The sequence below is a fragment of the Orcinus orca genome, chromosome 12 (genome assembly GCF_937001465.1).
Source record: "Orcinus orca chromosome 12, mOrcOrc1.1, whole genome shotgun sequence".
Classification (NCBI taxonomy): domain Eukaryota; kingdom Metazoa; phylum Chordata; class Mammalia; order Artiodactyla; family Delphinidae; genus Orcinus; species Orcinus orca.
Genome location: NC_064570.1, coordinates 49,632,296 through 49,654,397, shown reverse-complemented (window position 1 = coordinate 49,654,397; position 22,102 = coordinate 49,632,296). Strand labels below are relative to the sequence as shown.

The 22,102-nt window shown below is 35.6% G+C and overlaps 1 protein-coding gene and 1 non-coding gene across 6 annotated transcripts in view; one reads left to right on the top strand and one right to left on the bottom strand.

Moving 5' to 3' along the window:
- SESN1 (sestrin 1) overlaps positions 1-22,102 on the bottom strand; it is a 129,557-nt gene that overhangs the window by 50,014 nt on the left and 57,441 nt on the right. The window lies entirely within an intron of this gene.
- LOC117199407 (U12 minor spliceosomal RNA) lies at positions 14,450-14,565 on the top strand. Its single transcript, XR_004480641.1, has one exon. It is a non-coding gene; the product is annotated as a U12 minor spliceosomal RNA (small nuclear RNA).

The following is a 22,102-nucleotide window of genomic DNA, read 5'->3' as shown; positions in this document are numbered from 1 at the left end:
AGGTTCAAGAAAAAGGTGAGTGTAGTGGGAAACTGAGAGTTAGGTCTTTATCCCATATGTTCTTAGGAGTTACTGAAGGTTTTAAAGAAGGACAAAAAAGAAATACCAACTCAAAAAAAAAAACCAAAAAGGTAATGGAAGATACTTAATGTATGACATGTTCAAGTAGAATATATTTCTCAGGCAGGCCGTGCATATATACTGTATTGTATTTAAAATAGTTTTTGAACATAGGCAGAACACTCTATGACATAAATCACAGCAAGATCCTTTTTGATCCACCTCCTAGAGTAATGGAAATAAAAACAAAAATAAGCAAATGGGACCTAATTAAATTTAAAAGCTTTTGCACAGCATAGGAAACCATAAACAAGACCAAAAGACAACCCTCAGAATGCGAGAAAGTATTTGCAAACGAAGCAACTGACAAAGGATTAATCTCCAAAATATACAAGCAGCTCATGCAGCTCAATATCAAAAAAACAGAAAACCCAATACAAAAATGGGCAGAAGACCTAAATAGACATTTCTCCAAAGAAGATATACAGATTGCCAACAAACACATGAAAGGATGCTCAACATCACTAATCATTAGAGAAATGCAAATCAAAACCACAATGAGGTATCACCTCACACTGGTCAGAATGGGCATCATCAAAAAATCTACAAACAATAAATGCTGGAGAGGATGTGGAGAAAAGGGAACCCTCTTGCACTGTCGGTGGGAATGTAAATTGACACAGCCACTATGGAGAACAGTATGGAGATTCCTTAAGAAACTAAAAATAGAACTACCATATGACCCAGCAATCCCACTGCTGGGCATATACACTGAGAAAACCATAATTCAAAAAGAGTCATGTACCACAATGTTCACTTCAGCTCTATTTACAATACCCAGGACATGGAACCAACATAAATGTCCATCATCGGATGAATGGATAAAGAAGATGCAGCGCATATATAGAATGGAACATTACTCAACCATAAAAGGAAATGAAATTGAGTTATTTGTAGTGAGGTGGATGGACTTAGAGTCTGTCACACAGAGTGAAGTAAGTCAGAAAGAGAAAAACAAATACCGTATGCTAACACATATATATGGAATCTAAAAAAAAAAAAAGAAAATAAATATGTTAAAATAAAATGGTTCTGATGAACCTAGTGGCAGGACAGGAATAAATATGCAGACGTAGAGAATGGACTTGAGGACACGGGGGTGGGGGGTGGGACAAAGTGAGAGAGTAGCATTGACATATATACACTACCAAATGTAAAATAGATAGCTAGTGGGAAGCAGCCGCATAGCACAGGAAGATCAGCTCAGTGCTTTGTGACCACCTAGAGGGGTGGGAGAGGGAGGATGGGAGAGAGGCTCAAGAGGGAGGGGATATGGCGATATATGCATACATATAGCTGATTCACTTTGTTACACAGCAGAAACTAACACAACAGTGTAAAGCAGATATACTCCAATAAAGATGTTAAAAAAAAATAGTTTTTGAGGAGCTGGATTTCATCTGTACCTAAAAACATATGTGAAAATGCTTTTTAAATTCTCAAAATGCTTCTGTTTGTGGGCACAAGGCAATAACTGGTTTTAATACGTAACCTATAATTTTACGTCCAAGGAATATATTGGTCTGGCATAATATAAAAAATTGTCTTCTCAAAATAGATTAAAATCAAACCTAATATCTTCAACTTATCCTGAGCCCACAGACTTCATGGAACTGAATTCTCAAGTGTTTACTTCCTTTATAAAACTGAATTTACCCACAGTTAAAATGTTTAGGCTAAATGCATATTAGTAAGTCATCTGCTTAATCACGTCTGAATTTTGAATGTTTTATTCAAACTAGAGATAATTTTAATTCAAAGAAACAAAATCCTAATGACGATATTCTAAAATCTTTTAATCAAGTTATTTTTTGTTTATAACAGCTATCCTGACCTCCCTATCCATGCCCCCTCACGATGATTAGTACTACCAAGCTGTGAATAGAGTTCAACAATATATGCTTTTCTAACAGCTCAAAGAACCCCCCACTCAGTTCCTTTGTGATAATCTTTAGTTGTAGGTCCTTTAATCCTTTAAACCACCTTCTTTCTTTGCCTCCTTCTGAGATCTCTTGTTTTTCAAGAGGGTATTAAGTTGTAGATCCTTAACCTCGTCACAAAGTACAAGGCCACATCTACAAACTACTTGCATATTACTAAGCATTTTAGAAATTAAATGCCATTCACTGGATTTTCTCATCTGTTCTTCTGCCCTCCAAAATCCTCACTGCACCTCTGTGGGTCATTATTCCCTCTGCCCAAAGAATGTGGGTACATTCAGGGCACTGTAATTCAACAAATATATTTATTTTCACTTACCACTACTATCTCTCTATTTAGCTAAGAATACTCAAAAAAAGAATGCAACTTTAAAAATTATGTTTTGTTTTGTTTTGTTATATGAGATTAAGTTTGAACAGAATTCAAGATCATTTCATTTGTAGTAATAGAAAATCTGATTTTCCTAATTTTTGGCAATTGAGAAACACTAAAATAGGATTTTATTCAGATATTACAAGTTGGAGAAGGTAGTATTCTTTTTTAACTTGTTATATCTCTAATTTAAAAAGTATGTTTTGGCATAGGTTTATGTATGGATGTCAGTGCTATTATTTTACCAATGAACAGAAATCTTAATAATACGTAAACCCTTCAGTCATTCATTATTTATAAATATTTACTGAATACCAATTATATGCACTTAATTTCTTAAATCCTATGAACAAGCAGAAACATCTTAATTTGAGATTGGACATCTATTTTATTTAGACTTAAACCTCACATAAGTCATACAGATTGGCAAATAGATTGGGATTCTGTCAGGGATCATTAAATAGGGAGTCATCTACTAATGTCCAACTCTGAGGAAAAAAACAAAACAACAAACAAATAAGAAAACAAAACCAAAACCCCAGAAGGTATGGCAATCTCTTAACAACCCTTCTAGTTTTAGTCCCCTCAAATTTAAAATGAAGGGCAAATGAACTTCATGATCTCTCATACTTTACTTCAGCTCTAAAGTTCTACTCTGTTAATATAATTCCTGATTTTATCAAGAATTAATATGCTTTACGCTAAACAGAACCTGGCTTCCTCCTACACCAGGCTTCTTTGTACATTACCAGTGATTTCAGAATTGTATTTCTTATAAGTACTTTAGAGATATTATGAAATATTATATTTGAGCTTTCTTTTTCAAGGTAACCTACAAACATCTATAAACAGCAAATGCATTGGAAACCACCAAAATAATAATTTAGATACTGGAGTAAATAAAGCTTCTTCCATCATCTCTGTGAGTGTATGTTTGAACATTCTTGTAAATTTGTCAGTGGCGAGGAAGGGTATAGTTTGTGTGTTCTGGCCTTCTAAAAAATTCATGCCTGCCTGCATCTGCTCGAGTAAAACTATAGTAGTGAGTGGGCTGCTACAGCATGTAGGTACTTTGCTGTGTCAGTCCAGATTTCTCTGATATTATGAATACAAGAAAATACAGAAATACTGTAACTATAATCCATAACCCCTTTATTTCAAGTTTGTTTAAAACATAAGCTCATTGTTCTTACTAATTGGCTTGATAAATAATTTAACTTTACTTATTCGAACTTTAAAGAGATCATTTATTAATAAAACACCAGTTTTAGATATTGTATATAAATCAGAATTCTGGTAATACTGTTTCACTAAAGACTATGTGGACAAAAAAAAAATCAATAACACATTTGAACATCACTGTTTTATATACATGCCACATCTCCTGATCTGTACACTAGAACTCCCAGTAGGTTTGGAGAATCCATGCTAGTCTGTAGCTCCCTATGTTGTTCATCCAAGGCTTGAGTCAGGCTTTAAGGCTCAGAGAATGTTCCCAGGATTTCTGCTGGTTCTAAAAGAGTGCCGGGGAAATCTAATTCAAAGTCTCATTCCCATCAATGCCAAATAGAGCCTTAGAGAAAAGGCTCTTGGAATCACAACAGTTCAATTATGGTTTACTGAATTACAAACCAAACTTGGCTTCCAGTAGAACTTTTATTTAGGCTGTCCCGGATTTGGTCTATAACTGAAAGGACTGTCAATCCTTCTAGCCTTTCTCCAGAAAACATGTATAAAGTCAATCTCATCCTTCAGTGACATACATGCCAATATGATCAATAATAGCTTTTATCCTAAAACACAAAAAGGTGACCTAATAAATTCTTCAGTGATGCACTTTGGAATTGTTATTAACAATAAAGATATTATTGATATCCAAATAATCTTTTGTGTTTGTAATAGGCAGGTCTTTAAATAATGTATTTGCTCTTTACAATTAGAACGTGCTTTAAATGTCAGAAAATTCAACTTTCAAGTATTCAACCAGATTAAAAAAAGAATAAACCACTGTACTCTAATTTGTGCATTACAAATGTACAATTAAAATCTTAAAACCTTAAAATACTGCACTCTAAATTTACAAATTGATGGGTTAAAAAAAATCTAAACTTCAAAAGATAGCAGACAAAAGTATGTGGATCGGAGAAAGAGCAAAGCAGAGTCAAAAGCAGCAGGATACAGTTCAAATAGGTCACATTCAACTTTTGACTTTCCCGAAGAACAAAAAACAAGCTTAGCAACAGTTTTCAGCCAATCAGAAAGCAGACAAACAGGTAAGGACTCAACCGATCCAGATACCAATGCAGTCCAACCTTCAGTGTTTTTTTTTTTTGTTGTTGTTTTTTGCTTTTTTTAAAAAAATTATATAATGTCAGAGCAGAGCACAAGTTATAAAACAGGATAGACTGTCCTGGGTTAAGGAAAGATAAAATCTCTTCACCAACCCTAAACAAAATATATCAGATTTTAGTAATGTAGTGATAATTTTGTTTACATCCTTATTGTGCCAGATCCTGTATAAAGTTATCTTTAAAATATTTGGGTATTTGTAATAATATATAGAATTTTGCGGGAAATTTTCTTTCTTGTCTGTGCATAGAGGATAAGGGTAGGAAGATGTATAAGATTCTTCTCTTCTTAAATTCCCTAATACTCAATTTCTAAAATTCACGGGGGATTGGTGGGGGGGACCCAATAAGAAAATGCTACAGTGCGAATCCAAAAAATGTAAATATGATTTAAAACAACCACATACAAATACAACCTTCAAAACAAGCAAACAACAAATAGTACAGTGCCATTCTATGTAATTTTTCCTCCTTATTTCTATCACTCAATACATATTCTTGAGAGAAGAAAGTTTTCTGAGGATTTAGAAGGGATTTTCAAAGAGTTACAGATTTCATCATTGTAATGTTTAGTGCAAACCTCAGTATTTGCTCAAATTGACAGTGTTACTTGCAATAGAGACACAAAAACACTGTGAAACAATAGTTAATAATTTTCTTCATTCTGCTTTTGGCTTGCCAAATTTATAAAGTATTCTAAAGCAGTTTCTAATATTTTCTGTAAAAATCTTCAAGAACCACCTTTTGTTTTTTTCTTCAAGTACTGCTTAAATCATTTGCTAGTTTTAGTTCCCTAAAAAAAAATTACTTTAAGCAGATCAGCTTGACTTGCCATATCATCAATTATATACTGAACTTACCATGCACTAAAAAACATAAGAAATTTGCTACTGATACTGTAGGGTGCTGTCAAAAATGTATATATGTATACTTCCTCTCAATATTTCATTGTATTCTATACATCCCTAGGAAGGTAGGGGGAAATTAAACAAATATTTGGAGACTAACTCTAGGTTTTATTTATTGGTGATATCCTTACTTTATCCTTTTCCTCTATCCTCAAATGTCACAGATAACTAAGCTATGCTGTGTCAAGAAAAAAAAGTATTTTCAATACATCATTTGGGAAAGAGACACTCTACATCAAGCTCGTATTTTCCTCGGTCTCTTAAACCTTAATAATTTAAAACAGTATCCATCCAAATATTACTGAAAGTTTCATCAATTACTTAACACTTATGTATTTATACACCAGGGATTGGTTGTGTATGTTTCTGTTAAATTCATGAATCTCTATATGTATGGATATATTGGGCCTATTTATTCAATATTCATTCAACCAATATTAATTAGGCATCTACTATCAGCCAGACATTTTTTTTCTTCCCAGTCTACCTTCTTTAAAAACAATATCCATACCTTCTTCCTTTCTCCACCTTCTTATAATTTCCTTATAAGATCCACCTACTGTAGTCTTTTTGCTCCTAAAGGGACACTTGGACTGAGAAATGCCTTAAACTGCAAAGGCAAAGAGGTACAAAGGGCTTGGAAAGCAGGATTCTGTGTTATGCAAAACACCTGATTGTTATCGTGGCACTTAGGTAACTGACTGCCGGTTGATGGAGAGCTTCAAAACCAGTAACTCAGATTTTTAGTCAAAGATTTTTTTTTTTTTTTTTTGCGGTACGCGGGCCTCTCACTGTTGCGGCCTCTCCCGTTGCGGAGCACAGGCTCCGGACGCGCAGGTCCAGCGGCCATGGCTCACGGGCCCAGCTGCTCCGCGGCATGTGGGATCCTTCCAGACCGAGGCACGAACCCGTGTCCCCTGCATAGGCAGGCGGACTCTCAACCACTGCGCCACCAGGGAAGCCCAGATTTTTAGTCTAAGATCTGATTTGACTTTTAGTCTTAAGATTTGAAGTAGATAGATGCTACGCTTCATGGTTGCAGATTTGGTAATATTAACAGCATAGCTAACACATATTTTAGTTAGTATGTGTCAGGTACTCCTCTAAATGCTTTACATGTTTGAACTCTTAACCCTTATAATAACCCTATAGGTAGATGCTATCTTCATTTCAGAAATGGGAAACTGTGAGACAGAGAGGTTAAATACCTAAGGTCACATAGCAAGGGGCTTGAGCAAAGGTTAGAACTTAAGCCTGTCCGACTCCAAAGGCATGTTCTTTCTACTATACCATGATGTTGTCAGATAGTTTCCTTTCCACTGTTACTATTCCAGTGATTGTATGTCCATTAGGAAAGTGGCCAAGGGACCATGAACTTTTCTCTTCATCCCTCCCTATCTTCCCCTGTACTGTTTTCCCTAAATCTCTTTTGTATAATTGACTGTTCACCCCACCCTCTGTGACCACCCAAGTCATTAGAACATCATCCCTTTCTAGGAAATCTAGACTGACTCCCCACTGAGCCTACTGCCAGAATAAGAATGCTCCATAACATCTAGAAAACATTATAACATTTTATGTAAAAGGGAAAAATGAAAACATAAATGAAGACAAACTGGCACACAATCATTAGAGTCACTTTAACAGACTTAAAACATAAGAAAATATGGTAATTTTTCTTAGTTGTTAAATACTGTATTGCCTACACACACACACACAAAAAGTAGAATTCAGAGTGATTTGGTAGGATTAAATCTAATGATTATTTACACACACACCCCTTAAAGTGTTTTCTTTCACATTTGAAAATCAGTAATTTTGGACAAAATAGGTGATTATTATACACTATTTATATAGTAATATCTCATTATACCTGAATTGACTCGTTTGACAATCTCAAAAAAAGAATCTAGAACAAGTAAGAAAAAAAAAAAGTAAAATAGATGGTACAGAGTATATATACCAAAGAATATGTACTGTACTCAGAGGAAAACCTTTGGTTTACCTCTCTTAGACACAATTTACTTTTATTTTGTATAAAATTACAAAAAGCTTGTTTATTTAGTTTCTAATTCCACAGTAATTTAGAAGGAAGTAGGGACTACTACTGTTTACACTGACAGAGAAAGAATGATAGTCAACCATTTGATCACAAGTAAAGAGTCAGAAAAGTTCTAAAAAAGCAGAAATAAGAACTTGGATAGTACAGTAGTAGGCCATTTACTAAAAGTCTACGGCTTTTTTTAAGATTTTTTTTTTTATGTGGACCATTTTTAAAGTCTTTATTGGGTTTGTTACAATATTGCTTCTGTTTTATGTTTTGGTTTCTTGGCCATGAGGCATGTGGGATTTTAGCTCCCAAACCAGGGATCAAACCTGCACCCCCTGCATTGGAAGGTGTAGTCTTAATCACTGGACTGCCAGGTTAAGTCCCCTAAAAGTGTACTTTGATGTAATAAGCCTTAAGGAGCTCTGACAGCACCACTCTCTGACAGATTAGGGTAATAGCTAACCTCCATGATAATGATTCTTACTCATGTTGTAAAAAACACCTACAAATATTTCTATAAGAAATATAATTTAAAAGGTATGGCTAAACTGGCAAAGTAACAGCAATCCTCATAAGTCAAAAATGGCCAATAGGAGGAATCCAAGGAGGTAGGGATTACTGATCCTGGTGGCTATGAATCCCCAGTAACCTAGAGCAGCAGCATAGGGAACAGATGACAAAGCCTAGGACTTGGGAAACTGGGTGGTGCCAAACCCCAAAAGGCTAAACTATCATTGAAAGCATTAACTAGGAAAAACACCCCATCTACAAAAGGAGGTAAAAATTTTGCCTGTTTCAACTTTTGCTCTTGGTAGAAGGGGTAAAACCTCCTCTGAAAATTTATAAGCACAAAGTGGCTCACATATGAGGAGCTGGGGCCTTAAATCCCTTTATCTACCTGGTCTTAAAAGAAACAATCAAAAAACAAGGCAAGGATTCAGTTAAAGTGGGTTGGTTATGTCCCCCAGGCTCCAGTCAGAAATACAGATTATCTCTGAAGGAGATAAAATTCTGATGAATGTGAGCTTACAATAATAAAACATACCATGAAAAAAAGCACCATTAGTGAGGTCTGAAGAAACAATAATCACCTAAGACCTGCAAGACTTCAGGTGTTAGAATTATAGATGCAGAATACCAGTTTAATATGTTTCTTAAATTTTTAAAGGAAATTGAAAGTATGGATGAGGAACAAGAAACCATCAAAAAATAACCAGATTTAAAAATGAATCCAATACAGACTTTACAATAATTGAAACAAAATTCAATAGATAAACAGTGTATTCAGCATAGATGAGGAGAAAATTATTAATAAACTAGAAAGTAAATCTGAAGAAATAATCCAGAATGTTGCACATAATACAAAGAGATGGAAAATATGGAAGAAGAAATAAAAAACATGGAGGATGGAATAGAAGGTCTAATATATATCTAATTGGAGCTCTCGAAGGAGAAAGGCAATATTCTAAGAGATGACGGCTGAGAATTTTCCAGAACTGATTAAAGACACCAATCCTCATTTCCAGGAAGCACAATGAATCCCATACAGAATAAATGAAAGGAAATATATACCTTGACATAGAGTAAAACTGAAAAATTCCAAGAAAAAGGGAAGATCTTAAAGGTTATCCAAGAGAAAAGTCAGATTACCTACAAAGGAAAAACTAAACTGACAGTCTAATTTTTAACAATGGAGGCCAGAAGATCTGGGGGAAAAATATCTTTGAAGCACTGAGAGAAAATGGCCTTTCTTGAATTGTACTAATATATGAAACTATCTTTTAAGAAAGTGAATGCAAGAAACACATTTTAAGAGAGAAAAAGTAAGAGTCTACACCAATATATCCTCACTGAAGTAGCTTCAGTTCAGGAAGAAGCAAAATGATCCCAGTAAGGAAGTGGAAAAAATGCTACATGTCAACAAAGAAAAGGTTCTTTGTACTTAAGATTTTCAATTCATGTGTAAAATTCTCATCTAAGTAGGATAGTACATTCCCTAAGGATCTTAGATAGGTTTGTATTGAACATATGTTTCCATTTTATTTTCTTAGAGTGTAATGGCCAGCTCATATAACAAGCATAGGTTTAACTTTCTAAGGAACTGCCAAACTGTTTTCCATAGTGGTTGAACCATTTTTACATTACTGCCAGCAGTGTATGAGAGTTCCAGTGGCTTTACATCTTCACCAACTCTTAGCATAGTCAATATTTTTCATTTCAGTCAATCTAATGGGTGTAGTGCAGCGGTTCTTAACTGGGGGTGATTTTGCCCTGTTAGAGTAATTTGACAATGTCTGGATACATTTTTGTTTTTCACAACTGGTAGGTAAGTCAGTTGCCACTGACACGTACCTGGTAGAGGCTAGGGATTCTGCCAAACATCCTAAAACATACAGGGCAGCCCCTCACAACAAAGAAATACTTGGTCCAAAATGTCAAGTGCTGAAATTGAGAAGCCCTTGTGTAGTAATAATGCATTGTGGTTTTAATTTGCATATCTTGGATAACTATCGATATTGAACATTTTTTAATGTGCTTATTGGTCATTTATATATCTTCATTCATGAAGTGACAATTCAAATCTTCTGTTAATTTTTTTTTTAATTGGGCTGGTTGTCTTCTTGCTACTGAGTTGAAAGTGTTCTTTATTCTGAATACAAGACTTTGCCTGATATATGTGTTGCAAATATTTTCTTCTAGTCTATGTCTTGTTCTGATGATTTTCTGCTACATTAACTTCAGACAGCAAAAAAATAAAGTCATCTTTCTTCCAGAGACGAGAGCAGGTAGATATTGAAGACAGGGTTAAATAACAGTTTTTCTTTGGTATCCTTGGGTCATAAAAAACCACTTCTTAAAAAGCAATATTAGTTGATGCCACCTGGAAAACTGGGCAGCACATACCATAGAGACAAAGAGAATCCAATACTTAAAAATGATTCCCCCAATCCTAGGATCTGGCAAAAAACAAAGACTGGGCCATGTAAGCAGTGTGTTGAACAAAGAGGTACTTTTAAAAAGTCCCCAAACTATGCTTATTTGTATCAGAAAATAATAGTACCACCTAAACATGCCAAAAAATCTGCAGATGAAGAAATGAAAAAATGGTACTGGAATCACACACTGTGCCTATCAGTGACATGAGAGAAGGTATCTTTGAACTGGGTTTGAAGATTACCTTGAAAAATGTACATTAACTGTCTCATGTACATTTAGAGTCTAAACTGTTCACTTGATAATCATCTAAAATTCTTACAGTTTCAAGACTACTCTGAAATAGAGATTTAGTGTATGAAAATGATTTTAGGATACTTTCTATCCTCTCTGCTTAAGAAGATTATTTATTATAGAACATTTGCAATAATGTAAGCAGTAAATGGGGAACCAAAGTAGCAAAAATGGTCCTGAGTTCTATAAGGAATTTCAGAGAGCTACTATTTCTAAAGATTATAGAGCTCCGTGTCCTAGATTTTTTCCCTAGCTGTTGATAACTAAAGACACTATTAGGAACAATGGAAACCATGGTTTAAAACACAGTAATTATACCAAAAAGGTGGTCTCCAGACTAAATGCACTTGATTCATGGCAATTTTACTTTTCAGAACAATTCTTATGAGTAGCAGGGATGATTTTGCTTTATTAAATATTTTTCTTGAGTGTGAATTATTGCCTAAAATGCCATGAATACAGAATTTTTTTTTTTTTTTTGCGGTACGCGGGCCTCTCACTGTCGTGCTCTCCCGTTGCAGAGCACAGGCTCCGGACGCGCAGGCTCAGCGGCCATGGCTCACGGGCCCAGCCGCTCCGCGGCACGTGGGATCTTCCCGGACCGGGGCACGAACCCGTGTCCCCTGCATCGGCAGGCGGACTCTCAACCACTGTGCCACCAGGGAAGCCCTGAATTTTAAATGTTGCCATTTTTTCTACCACTTCCCCTCCCCCGTAAACATTCCTTTTCCCCAATAACAAGCAGATTTGTCTACTCTCTGCTTTTCTTAGTAAGGAAGGAAATGTTCATTATTTTCCTATATAAATTTGCATTCAATTAAAGTCTATTTTCCTGAGCTTCTTCAACCTCCTCAGTAAAGTTCTTAGATACAGTCAAAGACTGACAAATAATGTAAGTTCTTAGATAGTAAGGTAACCAACAACAGTATGTTGGGTCCCTTCTTTCCCCCTAGTATAAGTGGTAGGTAATAATTAATAAAATGGCCTTTTAACTTGGCCATAGCTTTCCCTGACACTTGGGATTAGAGGCATGTGTCTGCTTCCTCTGATTCCCCATTCTTTGGTCCTGCAATAGCATAAACAAGATCCCTAGCCCTCGAACCCTCAGAATCTGAGCTTTAAAACCTGACAAGTCACTGATAGGACCCCCTGATCCAAGAATCTGGTCTAAGGAGAGGTATAAAAATGAAAAATAAGAAGAATGGGTTCTGGAGAAGCAGGGATATCAGAAAAACTATTTAGGACTATGAATGACCACAGGAAAAAAAAAAAAAAGAATGCCCACAAAGGCCTGAGCAGTGCTCTATGTCCAGAGCATTCATGTAAAGGTGTAGATGCTAAGTAATTGTTTCCTATGCGTGCAGAGTATGCTAGGAGAAAAAGACAGTGGGAGATTTCTTAAGTGTATCAATAAATTAGGCAACTGGACTTTTTCATGTCTCAAAATACTATTTTCTCGGCTGCCTAAAATGATTTCATCCATAAGTTTGAGGACAGGGCAGAAATAGATGAAACAGAGGAAGAATAAAAATGGCCAGGACCTGGATTAGAAAGAAATATGTCAAAAAGGAGAAATAACTGTCTGCAATTCTCAAGATCCTAAGGTCTTGGAAGGAACCATAAAATCTCACATTATATAATGAATATAACTCTACATAACTGTGGAACAAAATGAAAATGTATATAGAGTTTTACAGTCCACAAATTTCCCATGGAGTGACTGTGCCATTTCTCACAACCACCTTGTGAGATGGATCTCATTATTCCTGTACTATCCAAGAAGAAACCAGCCAACCTTTAAGTGGCAGAGGCAGAGTCAGATGCAGGTCTGTCTGACTTCAGGTCCAATGTCCTTTCCTTTCCCCTACTCAACAGTTTAAAATGCAGCTTCCGAGCCCGCCCTCAGGGAGCTTACAATACAGTTGATGATAAAAGACTCAGAAACAATGAGGACAACACTAGGCAATGTGTAATTCTGTGTTAAATTACATGCCACAAACTGAAAAATATGCAGCAATGGAGAGTCAGTATAGGCTTGAAAGATGGGTAGAGGGGAATGGCACAGGGGAGAGAACAAGCTTGATGAACTCTAGAGACTGAAAGGAAATTGTCTTGTCCCTGGCAAGAGATATGAGTTAGTAAGCAGTGGGAAATAAGTTAGGGTCAGTTTTAGGGAGCCTACAAAGCCAGCGAAAGAGGAGACTAGAGAAAGCAAAAGGCAATAATGGAGCCCTAAAAGCTTTCTGAGTAGTGGTATAAAGTGGTGAAAGTGGTGACTTTCACAAGTGTACAAGATGAGCACAGGCAAAGGAAACCTGAGTACATCTAAGGAAGAGGTAGTGAGACTGTTTCCCTCCTCTTCAGCCTCACAACTTTACCTAACTTCACAGTCTGCCCACAGGGATCATTCCTGGACTTGTGCACATGCTCTTCCCTCTGACCACAATTCTGTTCCCTCTAATCCAGGCCCACTTCTCACTGTCAGTCTGAAGTTAGAAATCACTGCCTTGGAGAAGCCTTCCCTGTCCTCCCCCCACCCACTGAGCATAGTAAATATCTCCCTTATATACTTCCCTTGTTAAAGCACTTATCTCTCTGCATTGTAATTCCTAGTGGGCTAGCCAGTCTCTCTTATTAAACTGAAAGCTCCAAAGGTAAGAAATGACCCATCTTGTTCAGCACTGAATCCCTTGGCACATAATGGGTGAATCAGAGGAAGTAAGGAGGGGTATAAGATCAGGAAACAGATTTAGGGCTACTTTCCCTAAGATTATATGAACAGGTAAAAAGACAGATACATGTATAGCCATGCTTAAATAAGGAAGAATGTAATGTGGAAGATAGCCTCAATCTCAGTGAAAGAGATATTCCAAGCCTTCTTTCCTTCTATCTACCCAAAACCCCTTAATGAAGGAGAGGGTTGGATCAGGGTCGTGACAAAGGTAGGAAGAAGATATACTTTTTATAACCACTGCTTGAGGATAATAGGCTGTAATTTTTTTAAACCACATTTTGGCCTTAAAGGGAGCAAAGAATTTAACAACTTTCATTTAACAACTCTCTACAGGGAACACAATGCTTTGCAAGAACCCACACAGGATATTTCAGAGTACACTAAGATGAAAGAAACATAATTCCAGCCCTAAGAAGCTTTATAATCCAATAAAGAACCACACACAATGGAATTATGTTAAAGGTATAAGCAGTGCTATGGCTTCAGATGAAGGGAAGAAGTCAAGAGATCATAAAAAATGTGTCAAGCAGGGAAATGAGGTGACTGAGCTTTGATTTTAGAAGATTAGGAGAAACTTCTAGGATGGTCTGAGTTGTGGGGAGAAGCTAAGGGGAAATAGACTTTAAGACAGTGTAATGGTCTAGTTAAGGGGTAACTGGATGTATGCCAGAGTGATGAGAGTAGAAATAGAATGCAGGAGACATATTCTGTAAAGTCAAGAAGGCAGTATCTTAAAATTTGATTACGAATGCCTTAAACTTATCAGTAAGGAAAATAATGAGTTGAAGTGATACCTGAATCCTCACTGCTAATGTGAGATGAATTTTTGAGTGGGTAAAGGTTGCTCCTAAGGTGACCTCCCCCCGCCCAGCAAATTGATTATGAATTAGAAGAAAATTTATTTCCCAAGAAGCCTTTTGCTTCTTTCCACTTTGTATCTAAACAAATACTGTATAAGGCAAAGGTGGTGTTGTCAAAGATGGTTTTGATGAGATGCTTATGGATAAGATACTGAGGTTGCTTTTATTTGTTGTGACTGTTCACTTATGGACAGATGCCTCCAGCTGTTTTTATTCCATAATGTCCCTCTGCAATTATCTTTAGAGCTTAAAGTAGTATGATTAAGTGAAAAGAATCAGTACTTAAAATGAGAAGATCTTTTTCTATGTGGATACAAGGTAACAATCAGATAGATTATACTATTAAACATTTATAAAGAAGCAGCAGTAAAGTATAATGACTAGAAGCATTGGCATTAGAGTCCAACAACACTGGGTTCCAAGGAAAAATTAAATCTCTTTTAGCCTTGATGTCCTCACCTGTATAATGTGAATGATAATATAGTGACCTTAGAAGGCCAGAGGATTACATGAAATCACACAGTGACTGGAATAATAAGTGGTCAGTAACAATTAGCTCTGAGAGCTACACAGTAAGAGCTACAATACATCGAACCAGCAGTTCTTATTTAAAATATTAATTAAATAACTCTTTAGCACAGCGTTTGTGAAATACTCAAATTTTACTCATCCTTTTGGTGTGTGGGGCTTGAACAAGGTGCATTTAAGATTAAAATTATTAGGTATCAATGTACTTTTTAAAATTTAGTATTTGTAATGCTGTTTCTTCTAATTACAATGTTTACTAAGTATCTGCAAATAATTTAATATCAAGCACAACCTAGCCTCAACTATTTTACACATTAAAAGAGAATCTATATTTTAAAAACAATACAATATTGTTTTCTATAACAATTCTTTGTCTACCTTTTATTATTGATATTTTTCCAAGAAAATCCATTGGTCAATATGGTAGAGATGGCTAGTTGTCCCTAGTGCTGATTCTCTGCTTCTTCTATGGTTAATAAAACCCCAAATCTTTAGTTGGGTATATTGCCACTCAGAAAAAAGATAAATTATCCAGCTTTCCTTGCATCTAGGTGTGACCAAGTTGGTAAGCTTTGGCCAATGTGATTATAAAGGGTAATGGAATGTGCATAATAAATGTCACTAAAGTGACGAAGCACATGCTTATTCTCCTAGTAAATTCTTCCTCTATCTGGAATGTGGATGTGATTCTGGAGCTACAGTGGCCATCTTGGTTATCTGTCTTAGAGATGAAGCCACATCTTGAGGCTGCTGGAAAAACACGGAAGGATTTGGGCACCTGATGATTACATGGAGCTTCTGAAGCAGTCCTGGACTGCCTTCATTTACATAAGAAAGAAAGAAACTGTCCTGTATAAGAATTATTATTTTTTTTTAAGAATTCTTATATTGAAAAAAAAAGAATTCTTATATTGGATTTTCTGAACTGGCAGCCTAATGTAATCCAATCCTAAAAAATACAGACAAAATGAAAGCCAAAATTTAAGCTCACTTGTTTTCTTAGTAAGTTTGTTCTCAACTTATACATGCCTGGTCTTTTTATGTCCCCTTTCTTCTTATTCCTACTGTAAACTCCTGGACACCTGTAGACATTACCTTTGATTCATTTCAATGGTGTTAAGGGAGGGAGGGAGAGGGGGGTGAGTTCATTCAGCTGCTCCACCACTACCACAGTTATATTCCTAACCTATTCTTTAGTCTACCCCCACCCACTCTAGAGTCTATTTTGCTCTTCATCCTAGAATTTCAACTCCATAAAAGAACTGTCCTCAAAAACAGCATTTATTTGTTCATTACTCAACATATTTTGAGTGCCTACTGTATTCTGTTAGTTGATGAATAAAACAGACCCTGACTTCAGAGAGCTAAGTCAGGCAATATTTTAAAATGCAGATTGAACTGTGTTCTATTATTTGTGTACTACACCTCTATAGTCCCAAATTTTACTAAAGGGTCAAAGTGAAAGTAAGTGAATGTAAAAGATTGGGAGAAAACAGATATATGGAGAGGGAGCAGGAAATAAGGAGGTGTGGAGGAGGACTCTCAGGGACAAAGGCAAGATGTAACCGTATAGCAAAGGAAGAAGGAGGGAGAAGGGAAAGGAACACACATTCAATAAATTTTACTGGGCTTCATATATCCTTAAAACCTTTTTCCTGTGTTAGTGATTAATAGGGACAAGCTTATTGTTAAACTTCTGGAACCTTTAGAGAATAGCAACCGCCCTCCTTATTATTATATCTGCTGTTTGCATTGTTAGAAGCAAAGACCTTCACAAACCCTCAGAAAGCTCCCCACTATTCCTTCCCAATCCCAGCGCCTATTTAGAACTTCTACCCCTTCTCACCTCTTACTGGAACCTTCTTCTACCAGTGTCGCCTGAGGAAAGAGGTGATTCAGTAGAATGGGGAGGCAGTGTTGTTGAAATCCCCAATCAAAATTTAGGTTTAATTTTCTCACACAAACACTGCTAAAATAGAATATAACCATCATTTTTGCTACTAACTTTATTGTTTGGCAATAGAGCACTTAAAATTGGCTTTTATGGGTTGTTTTTAGGATTTGCCAGAGTGAGAAAATAAGTTCTAAGTTTCAAATAATTAATATGAATTTTAACTTTGGATTGTCGTCCCACTGTGAGACATAGAAAACCTGAAAATCATTCTTTGCCTAAAATATAAAGATGGTGCTATTGCTGGCCACATGGCTCCAGAAGAATGAAAAAACAAAAACAAAACACCCAAACAATTCAGCTACTGATGTTGGGATTTTGGTGCCTTTCTGTTGTTGTTGTTTTTATCTTAGGTGAGGGGAAAATGTATTTATTAAACACTACTAAACAAGTCTGTGACATTTAGTTCTTAATACTCTATAATATGACATTATGAAAAATTTTTTTTCTTAGATTGTGGTTTTAACACTTCACAAGTAGTTTCTTTTCCTGTTAACTTTTCAGACAACTCTGCTTAAGCTTGAGCTAAATACCTGGAGGAAGTGCTACCACAATTTTAGCTTTCTTGTTTCCAGTTGAGCAGTATTATTCTCAGTATTTCTCCATTAGGAAAGTATCATATGTTTACTTTCTAGCCTAAGAAAACTGCTCTAACCTAATAAAAATTTTTGTAGTATATAAAAACTAATATGAAATAATTATGGTAAAATAAACAATTATAAATCTGAAACAGAGAAAAACAGGAACACTCTCCCACTAGTACTAGCAAAAAGGCTTATAGGATGCTTAAAAACTTTCTTTGGCTTTTGTTTAGCACCTGAGTCAGGAAACTCAGGGTCCCTTGTCTTTTTCTACAGGGTCCCTGTCCATAACATGCAGCCAAAACATAACACTTGTTATATTCCTGATACAGCATAAAAAAGCAAGAAAACATTCTAAGTAGTAAAGACAGTCTTTTCCTCCCCCATGGACCATAAGTCCAGAAAAACAAGTTACCTCATTTATAAACCATGCTATTTAAGACTCTGTGATGCAACAATATTGCACTACTCTTTTCTATAAAAATGTATTCTTCCAATTAAAATCTTAGCTCAAATGTTGGCCAGCAAAGTCCTAAAAATCTAGTTTTTTTCCCTCTTATTCTATCAAATTGGATTTAGGGAACAGAAAAAAGTATGTTTTTATTTCACACAGTAAACATCATTAGGCCCTAGAAACTATAAATCTCTACTAATTGGTATCTTTGCACAGCAGTAGTTATGGCAACCTTAATTCATGGGGATGACTTTGAAGTACTGCAAGATATTAAAATCCCCTCTGATTAAACAACGCAATTATGTATCCAGCATCTAGTCCACATCTGATATAATAATCATAGATTTCAGAGCTAAAATAATTATAAAATAAACTGAGTGAAGCTAGAATTGCAATTTGGAGAGTGTCTAAATACAAATACTTTCTATAAATGAAAAAATTGAGAACCAGAGGTGAAATACACAGTTTTAATGTTGATGTATTTATCATATTATAGTGTTGAGAAACTTGGAAATCTGTGTGTAAAATCAGGGCTGGTCTTAGGATTTGATAGAGTAAATGGCTGCTTACTTGGTGTAATTTTAGAAGTGCTATTACCAAAAAAAAACCACATAAAAATGTGTCACCCAAATTTTCCCTCAGAGATGGAAATAGTAAAATGATACCTAGTTGTCTTTCTTTTACATATTTAGTTGAGGTTTAATAATGCCTATAATTCTATAAGCAGATTAATTCCATTATTTTCTGTTAAAATGCAAATATAAAACTCATATAAAAGAAAAAACTCAAACTACATAATGGATTCAAACCTTACATAGGCATGTAAGGTGAAAACCATGTAGATAAAATTATCCTTGAAAATCTCTTTTGAAGGTACCAGACTGAAGACAGATAGTCCACTTCTTAATAAGTCCAAAGCAGACATTTTGTCCCTCAGTATTAGAGCTGATGACTGTTTATTTGGTTCAACACCAGTTGGAGTCATTGGCTTGTGTTTAGGAGGCTTGTATAAAAAAGGCTTGTGTGAAAAAAAAAAAAAAAAAAGTCTTTTAACACTTGAAATACCCTCAGAATGGTGAGACGTTCACTCTATGAGAAGTGATCAGGAACTCAGACCAATGGAGAACATAGCAGATTTCTGTTTCTTATTTTACACTCACTCAGGGGCATATGCTCATTGAGTATAATGTTAGGCAGAATTGCCTATGATATTTATATTAAAAATACATTCTGCCTCACATTGAAAATTCTTTTGATGAACAAGAATAGTTACATTTGCATAAGTTAAATGTATGAGTGATGTAATTCCATTGTAGGGGTCTGTTTTTCGTTAAGACCAGGTTTTGATGGCCTATTAGGGCAGTAGAGAAAAGAACAGGTTCTATGTCTGTGAACAAGGAAAGATCCCATGGGGGGTGGGGAAAGACCATGGTCAAAGATAAATTTTGCCTACTGCACAAATTTGTTTAGAGTATAGATATGCATATGCTGCATAAAACCTTTAAGTCACAATACCCTACTAACCATAATATCCCACATTCTCAAACATGACAGATAACTGAGAATTTACTATAATTTCCCTTCACTTTTGCAAATAGTAACTATTAGTGTGAAAGTATCATCTTTATATTTTACTGTTTTCAGTTCAAGATGAGGCTCAATTTTAAAAAGTTAACTTGGAGGTGAGAACATCAAATTCATAAAACACAGTGTTGTCTTGTGGCTTTTCTACTAAGTACTGCCAGCAAGTGCTGGCTTCTTTAGCTAAGCACTGCTTAAGTGTCTAAAGTGGGAGGGGTCATAGTCCTATCGCTAGTAGTAAAAATCCTAAGTTACTAAATTATATAGAGACAATTTACATGTACAGAGTCTAAACTGGTTGACCCAAATAGCAAAATGAAGTTGACAGAAATGGGAACAAGTATTTTCATGAATTTACAAACTAAGTTTCTATTAAGAATTCTTTTGGCTACAAATTCAGTTTTTCAAGAAACTTGTTGATAGTCCTCTTTCTCCTAACTAGAGTATTGTTCATGTAGAAAATACATTAGTCAAGTGAATTATTGTGGCCTCAAATCTGAAAAGGAAACAGGGATGGGAGAGGGGAGAAAGCACATTGAGGGGGGTTATTTCGTGGCCACACACTGACTGCACCATGGCTGTGGCTGGTATTTCACAAATGTGTATGTACCACCAGCCCAATGGAGTTCTTTGGGAGAATACAGATGGCTGAGCTCACTTGGGAACCATGACTGGGAAAACAGCTAACTGGAAATACATGGCCAATTGATACGAGGTGTTATCTTCAGCATGAAAACCCCAGTTATGGGAAGAGAGATTATTATTTGAATTGCTAGTCTTCAGCTATATATAGCACTAATGAAAATTATTTAAGCAACAACAACAACAGCAACTCCCCCTTTCTCAAAGGAAATAATTTAAGTTGGCAGGTTTCTTATTTATATGATATCAACTTTCTATTATATTTAAATATACTTCTTTAATTGATTAGCACAAAAGTATCAAACTGAAGGTTTTTTGGGGTGGTGATGAGAACTGAGAAAGGACGAAAGGGTTGAGTTTAATTAATGTTCAGACTTCTGATTTCTCTGTCAACTTAGTTGTTAAATGTGGGAAAGTTATTACGAATTTATCATTTTGGTAGTGCTACTCTACATGTAAACATTTGTCCAAGGACTCTTGAGGCAACTCCAGCAAATTACATCAGGTGTTTTGCTACAATAATTAAATTAAAACAGGAGTTCTTGGTATCACTTCCTTGATTTTATTTTAGCTTCTTAAAAACAAGTGAAACGTTAACCATCTATATGACAAACTAGTTTAAGTTTTAACAACATATTCTCAGTTTGCAGAGTGTTCATCATTTTAAATTGAAACATAAAAATAGCAGACAACATTTCACCATTTCTTCTCTCCAAGGACAACCCAGCATTTACCTGTACAAGTACTTGTGGCACTAACAAGTAACTAATGAGCCAAAGGAGGGATTTTGAGGGCAATGAAGAAGTGGTAGAAGTTTCTATAACATAAGGAATCAAGGTTCAATCACAAAAATTCCTCATGTCATGGGAAAACAACAGGGCCCATGATCAATATGTGAATAATATAGAATATTTTAATGATGTAGCACTGATTAGTTCAGAATTGATTGCTTAACTAAGAATCCTGGGATCTCTTCTCTCTTAAACCATGTCATAATTCTTGAACTATTTAAAAATTTCATAACAAAATATTCCAATGCAGCATTGAGAAATTATCTTTTAAATGATAGCAGTAAAAAAAAAAAAAAAAAGGCAGTAGACCTGGGGTATAAATTAATCAAATTAAAACAATCTAGCAGATAATTTTCTAAGCCTCTAATATCCTTATGCAAACCATTTAGGACACTGATGATGAATGTATGAATGTTTAGATAGGTAAATACATAAATATTTCTAGTTTTGGCTTAAGTACCACTGAAAAATGGGAAGATTTCTGCTGCATGAGATATATTTTATTAAACATACATTTATAGTAGATAGTACTTCTACCACAAATTATATAATTGCAAGTATGTGAATTCAATGTCTGTGTCTTCCTACTATAAAAAATTGAAACAATATAAACACTATAAATTAAGACCTATTTGGAAAGAATTTTTTTCTAACAATGTTTTATTTTAAAAAAATCTAACAATGTTTTAGATCAATTATTATAGATGAGAAATATAAAAGCCTGGTCTCTGTAGCCAAAGGACCAGGAAAAGGAGAGCCTAGTAAGACAGAACATTTTTCAGCAGTAACCACTCTACTTCAGTCAACCACCACCACCAGCACCACCACCACCACAACAAAACTGTGGCCCTATTCTCACCCATGCCCGCAAAGGCTAAGTAGGGAGACTAGACTCCCACCCTTGCCCAGATGTAACAAGGTACCCTAAACTCCCTGCCAGGGTAGTGCCAGAAAAGGCCCAGTAGAGCTGGGATGTTTATCCCCACTGGGCAATAGTGCTTCTCACACCCCAT